The following is a 7,458-nucleotide window of genomic DNA, read 5'->3' on the forward strand; positions in this document are numbered from 1 at the left end:
GCAGCTGTGACAGTCTGAGATTTATCTCAACAATGGCTAACCCTACTGTATGAAGAGGGAACGCCATGGACATGAGCAAACTGGTATCTATCAGATAAATATGATCTAAACCAGTCTAGTGCTGTCTCTTTAATCCCAATCACATGTTCCAGTCTCTGTAACAGGATGCTATGATCAACTGTATCAAAAGCAGCACTGAGGTCCAGCAGAACCAGCACAGAGACCAGTCCATGATCTGAAGCTATAAGAAGATCATTAGCTTTAAGAAGTGCTGTTTCTGTACTGTGATGAGCTCTAAAGCCTGACTGAAACATCTCAAACAGGCTGTTTCTCTGCAGGTGCTCCAGTAACTGAGTCACCACCACCTTCTCAAGAATTTTAGAGATAAAAAGAAGGTTGGATATAGGCCTACAATTGGCTAAGACATCAGGATCCAGTGATGTTTTTTAAGCAATGGCTTAATCACTGCCACCTTGTAGGACCGGGGTACATAACCTGTCACTAAAGAACAATTGATCTGGTCCAGGACAGAGCTGCCCATCAATGGTAAAACATCCTTCAACAGGTATGTTGGGATGGGATTTAAAAGACACGTGGTGGACCTGAATTTCTGAATTAGCGATGACGCCTCAGAAAAATATATAGGGCTGAAGGAGTTTAAGGGCTTGTTGGAAAACCTGTATGTTCCCACAGTCAGCACATCTGGTGATGGTCCAGTTGTTGGGATGGCCTGGTTAGCTTTCTCTCTGATAGCTAGAACTTTATCAGTGAAGAAGCTCATTAAGTTTTCACCACTAAGGGAAGAAAGGATACGTGGATCTAAAACACTGTGACTCTTGGTTAATTTGGCCACAGTGCTGAAGAGAAACCTGGGGTTGTTCTTATTTTCCTCAATTAAAGAAGAAAAATAAGCTGTTCTTCCTTTACGGAGGGCCTTTTTGTAAACTAATAGACAGTCTTTCCAGGCTACATAATAGCTATCTATTTTACAAGAATGCCACTTCCTTTCTAGTCTGTGCGCTTTCTGCTTGAGGGTCCTGATATATGAATTATACCAGGGGGTACACCTCCTTTGATTCACTATTTTCTTTTTCAGGGGGGCAACAGAATCAAGCATGATTCTCGGTGAGGTTGCTGCACCTTCAGCAGCAACCTCAGCAGGGATAAGATTATAATGATTGATCCCTGGGGAAACACACGGTGTTCCTGGGATTAGCACAGGGATTGCTTCCTTAAATTTAGCTACAGCATTATCTGAGAGACATCTGCTATAGTAAGACTGTGTTCTGAGGATAGAAGAATCCTTAATCATAAATGTAAAAGTGATCAATGAATGATCTGACAGGAGTGGGTTCTGAGGGAACACTGACACATGTTCTACCTCAATACCATAAATCAGAACTAGATCTAAGGTGTGGTTGAGGCTATGAGTTGGTTGGTTTATCTGCTGGAGGAAACCAACTCACTCAAGTAATGAGATGAAGCCATTTCTAAAGCTGTCATTTAAAATGTCTTCATGGATATTAAAGTCTCCGATGATAATGACTTTGTCTGTTCTAAGGACCAAGTCAGATACGAAATTCGAGAACTCAGAAAGGAACTCTGAATGTGGCCCAGCAGGGGGCTGATATACAACTACAAACAAAAGTGGCTTTTCTGTCTTCCAGTTCAGATGGGTGATGCCAAGAGTCAGGTTTCAAATGAACTGAAGCTATGTTTTGGTCTAGGATTAATTAATAACTTGGAGCGATGGATTGCTTCCACTCCCCCTCCTCGACCAGTAGCATGAGGAATATGATAATTAAGATGGGTAGGAGGAGTAGATTCATTTAAGCTAACATACTCCTCCTCCTGAAGCCAGGTCTCAGTAAGACAAAATAAATCAATGTGATGATCCGCTATCAGGTCGTGCACTAACAGGGATTTACACAAAAGAGATCTAATGTTTAACAGTCCACACTTAATTGTGATATTAGTTTTTTCAACTTGTGCTTTGGTATTAATTTTAATAAGATTATGGTGACCGCTACCCTGCTCTGTGCTTGGTGAACTTTTAACCGTAGAACAGAGACTACCTTTATCATGTTAAATATGTTATTGTTGGTGGATGAGGGTTCTATGGAAGCAGCAGCAAGGTGTGTAAGACTACAACTCTGCATCCTGGTCTGGACCCTTGTATGTCAGGTCACTTTGGGTCTAATAAAATTAGCCAAGTTACTAGAAATGAGAGAGGCACCATCCCGTGTGGGATGGACAAGTCTCTCCTTATCAGACCAGGTTTTCTCCAAAAAGTGCTCCAATTGTCTATAAAGGCCACCTGGTTTTCGGGGCACCACCGCGACAACCAGCAACGAAGCGATGACATGCGGCTAAACATTTCATCGCTGGCCAGATTGGGTAGGGGACCAGAGAATGCTACGGAGTCCGACATCGTTTTTGCATAATTGCACACCAACTCTATGTTAATTTTTGTGACCTCCGACTAAGCCGGGTGTCATTTGCTCCGACGTGAATAATAACTTTACCAAATTTACGTTTACTTCTCGCCAGGACCTTTAGATTGGCTTCTATGTCGCCCGCTCTGGCCCCCGGAATGCACTTAACTATGGTCGCTGGAGTCGGCTTCACGTGGCGCAAAACAGAGTCGCCAATTACCAGGGTCGGTTTCTCAGCGGGTGTGTCGCTGAGTGGGGAAAAGCGGTTAGCCACGGAAGCGGTTGGTGGTGCACCGTGGGCCTTTGTTTTGGGCTACGCTTCCTACGAACCGTCACCCAGCCGCCCTGGCTAGCCGGCTGCTCGGCTGCTGCCGGGGGACCGCTAGCTGTAGCTACGCTAGGCCGCTCTGGCCCCCGGAATGCACTTAACTATGGTCGCTGGAGTCGGCTTCACGTAGCGCAGTTACCAGGTAGTCGCCAATTACCAGGGTCGGTTTCTCCGCTAGCTGTAGCTATGCTAGGCAGCGCCACAGCAGCTACGTTCTCCTGGCTACCTGATGCAACTCCAGCTAACTCCAAGCTGCGGAACTGCGTCTCAAGCTCACTAAGTCTCGCCTCCAGAGCCATTAATAAACTACACTATCTGCACCTATTCCCTTCACTCAAGGAGGCAGAGGAGTAGCTAAAGGTTTCCCACGCTGAACAGACAAAGACACCGGGTGAAACAGATGGTGAGGCCATGCTAACGCTGATAATCGGCGGAGCCCTGTATTTGTTTAATATGGATTATTTCTCCCTGTTGTTATCGAGTGACTAGAATTTTCCCGAGTATTCAATTTTAAGTAAAGTGAATCCAACAAACACCGTACACAGTGCACCAACGAACTATTGAGGAGACAGGAAGTGACGCAAAACGTTACCCAACGGAAGTCTCAGGAGGAGACTGAGGAGACCAGCATGGCGCTGAGGGACTGCTTCGACACCACAGACTGGGATGTGTTTTGTGAACCTCACGGAGAGGACATTGATGGCCTGACAACCTGCATCACAGACTACATTAACTTCTGTGTGGAAAATACTGTTCCTACCTGTAAGGTTCGGTGTTTCCCCAACAATAAACCCTGGGCGACCCCTGAACTAAAAGCCTTGCTGAATGAGAAGAAGAGGGTTTTTAAATCTGGGGACAAGGAGGAGCTGAGGAGAGTCCAGAAGGTGCTGAGAAGGGGAATAAGGAGAGGCAAGGACAGCTACAGGAGGAAGCTGGAGGAGCGCCTCAAGAAGAGCAATGCCAGGGAAGTCTGGAGAGGCATAAAAACCATCTCAGGGCACACAAAGGACAGTGGGAGGGGCCCTGAATCTGGGGGCCTGGACTGGGCAAATGAGTTGAATTTCTTCTTCAACAGATTCGACTGTGCCGCCCCTCCCCCCTCCTCTCCCACTCACCAAAGCCCAGACCTGACTGTGCTGTCACATCACCATTCCCCCTCTCCCCTCATAACACCTCCGACACCAGCAGCTCTCTTCTCACACCACGTCACCTCCACATCTGACTTCAGCTACAACTCAGACAGCTGCCACCTCCAGAAGTTCTCCGACGATACAGCCATTGTTGGACATGTGTCTGAAGGGAACGAACTGGAGTACAGGGAGGTCATCACCAACTTTGTCGCCTGAACTGAACCATCTGCGCATCAATGCCAGCAAGACAAAGGAGGTGGTGATCGACTTCAGTAGGAAGGCTTCTCACATTGCACCCGTGAACATCCAGGGTTTGGACATTGAGATCGTGGAGGAGTACAAATAACTGGGTGTTCATCTCAACAATAAACTGGACTGAACTCACAACACAGACGTCCTGTACAAGAAAGGCCAAAGCCGTCTCCGTCACAGCTGCGGGCAATCATGCCCGTGAGCCGCCTCGCCCCACACACCTGTTGTGCATCAGGACTCTAATGAGCACTCTTCTTAAATCCCGGAGGCACACCTGCTCTCTGCCAGATCGTTATTTGTTCCTGATGACTTTCCAGCGTATTCCTGTTTGCCTGCCTGCCCGGTTCTGACCTTGCCTGTTCCTGACCGTTCTGTTTAGCCTGCTCCCCTGTAAACTCTGTCTGCCTTCTGCCCGATCTCGACCTTGCCTGTCCCTGACTATTCTGTTCTGCTCGCTCCCCGGAGAATCCTGTCTGTTGTCTGTGTCCGACAATAAAGCTGTGTTCAGCCAGACTCGTGTGTCGCATTTGGGTTCTTATCTGGTTCCTGACAGTCTCCATCTGCTGAGGAGACTGAGGTCCTTTGGAGTGTGCAGGACACTGCTTAGGACTTTTTATGACTTTTGGTGGCATCAGTGATCTTTTACGCTGTGGTCTGCTGGAGCTGTGGAAGCTCAAAGAGGCACAGGAAGAGACTTAACAAACTGGTCAGAAGGGCTGGCTCATTCCTGGACTGCTCTCTGGACTCCATTGAGGAGGTAGGTGAGAGGAGGATGTTTGCCAAGCTGACATCAATTTTTTTTCTTTTAGTACTGTACTGTATTGTACACCACGGGCTACTTCTTTAACACATGAATTTCCCCGATGTGGGATCAATAAAGTTTTATCTTATCTTATTCCCCAGTGTTTGACCCCAAACCACAAGACCTTCACAGACCTTGACCTGGCCAATGCCTTTTTCACCATACCCCTCAACCCTGGACACCAGCTTTACTTCACTTTTACCTACAGAGGACAACAAGTCTGCTACGTTAGACTCCCCTAATGATGACATCTTTAGCATCTAGTCTCTCTGTGGGGAATCTTGGAATAACTTTTGACCAAACTCTGTCCTTTAACTCACTCATCAAAATAATCTCTAGAAGTGCTTTTTTCACCTGAGAAACATCGCAAAGATCAGGAAACTACTGACGCAGCATGATGCTGAAAAGTTAGTCCATGCATTTGTTACTTCCAGGCTGGACTATTGCAATTCTTTATTATCATGGTGTCCAAACAACTCTTTAAGAAGCCTCCAGGTGATCCAAAATGCTGCAGCCAGAGGTATTGACAGAAGAGATCACATAACTCCTGTACTGGTGTCTCTTCATTGGCTGCCCATTAAATTTAGAATAATTTTTAAAATTCTTCTTCTGACATAAGGTCCTCAGAGGCATAGCTCCATCTTACCTGGAGGAGCTAGTGATGCCTTATCATCCCAATAGACCGCTCCGCTCTCAGAATGCTGGTTTACTTGTGGTCCCCAGAGTCTCTAGAGGTAGAATAGGGGGCCGAGCATTTAGCTACCAGGCCCTCCCATGCTGTGGAACCAGCTCCCTGTAGAGGTACGGGAGGCTGACATCTCTACTTTTAAGATTAGACTTAAAGCCTTCCTCTTTGAAAAAGTTTATTGTCACTAATTCTGTAGTTCCTGTTGCTATCCTAGACAGACAAATTATCATACTTAGGGGACTGTCTAATTATTAGGTTAACATCTTAGTTATGCTGCTATAGGCCGAAGCTGCCAGGGTCAAGAAACATGATCACCTGACAGACCTCTGTCACCCCACTGGGTCATGGCTTCCTCTCCTCTCCTCTCCTCTCCTCTCCTCTCCTCATCAAGTAGACTAGTTATACTGATTCTTGTGTAGTTTTTCTGCTTCTCTCCAAAAACATATCACTTTCTTATAGGCCAGTGCAAACATCTACTTTCTACATGAAGATTATTAAGTCCATGAAGATTATTAAGTACAAATACAGTTCCACCATGACTGAACATTTGGAAGTGTGCTTGAGGCTGGCTGTCAGCAGCTACTGTCTGGACTATGCATCCCTGACTGATTCAATTCAGTGCAAGTCATCATAGTAAACTTAGGTAATTACAAAAAAATGTTAATAGTTAATTATTATGTGTGTTTTGCAATATTGGCTCATTAGGTTATGCAAGGTACATCAACATACATTGTACATACAAAGAATCCTCAATACATTTGAAAATAATTAGATGTTTTGCATTTTTGTGGTGGGTAGATCATTTTGACTTGGTCATTTTGTAAGTCGTTTGCATGCTGAAAAAATTTGAGCACCCCTGTATTAATGTATCTCTATGATCTCTGCCTATTCTCTCCTCTCTCTACCCAGCCGGCCATCAGCACGAGGGTCCCCCTACATGAGCCGGGTCCTGCTTGTTGGATCGCAATACCTCACATGTGTCACTGCTAATCTGCGTGTTCTTTGAATGAAGACTTCAAGAAGAAAAATGCCAATTTCAAAATGTTTTTAGGAAATAGAACCAATTCAAGATAAAAATATTACAGAGCTCCGGGCCAGTTCATAACCCTACAATAACAGAGTCATTTGCCAGGGAATGAAGTCTGACAACCTGACTATCCCTTGACCCAGTCTTTTATAGAAACACATATGTAAATTATTGATGCTAACCTAGTCCAATCCAATCCTTCTTCTTGGATGACCTCATCTTCTTCCTCCAGTCCCATTGTTGCTGGTACAGTCCTTGTTCTCCGTTGTTTCCCAAATGGCCAGGTCAAACTTCACCTTCTTCCCGCAGATGAACTTATCAACACCACTCTGCTGTCCAGTTTTACGATGGGTGTTTGAGCCTGACTGGCTCCTGCTCCTTACAAATGTCTAAACAACAATCCTGTCAAGGAAAGGTCACTGATCTTTATTACACTTGCTCATGATTCTACCATCCCTAACTTCTAAAGTACTTCTAACAGAAAACAGAAACATATGGTAGAACACATGGTAACAAGGTAAACACAATTCTCTTCATGCTCAAGGTTTCTTCCTGTTAAAGGGGAGTTTTTCCTTGCCACTGTTGCTTGTTGGGGGTCAGGCCCTGGGATTCTGTAAAGTGCCTAGAACCAATCTTGATTGTAACAGACCCTATATAAATATTGATTGATTGATTGATTGACTGAAAAACTCCCTTAGTACAAGGCATGGGTCTTACAGGACCCCAGCCAAAGATAGTGAGAGACACGTGCAGCTTCCATGGATTGTCCAAGTACAGCCGAGCCTATGTACCAGAC

The sequence above is a fragment of the Takifugu flavidus genome, chromosome 9 (assembly GCF_003711565.1).
Source record: "Takifugu flavidus isolate HTHZ2018 chromosome 9, ASM371156v2, whole genome shotgun sequence".
Lineage (NCBI taxonomy): Eukaryota > Metazoa > Chordata > Actinopteri > Tetraodontiformes > Tetraodontidae > Takifugu > Takifugu flavidus.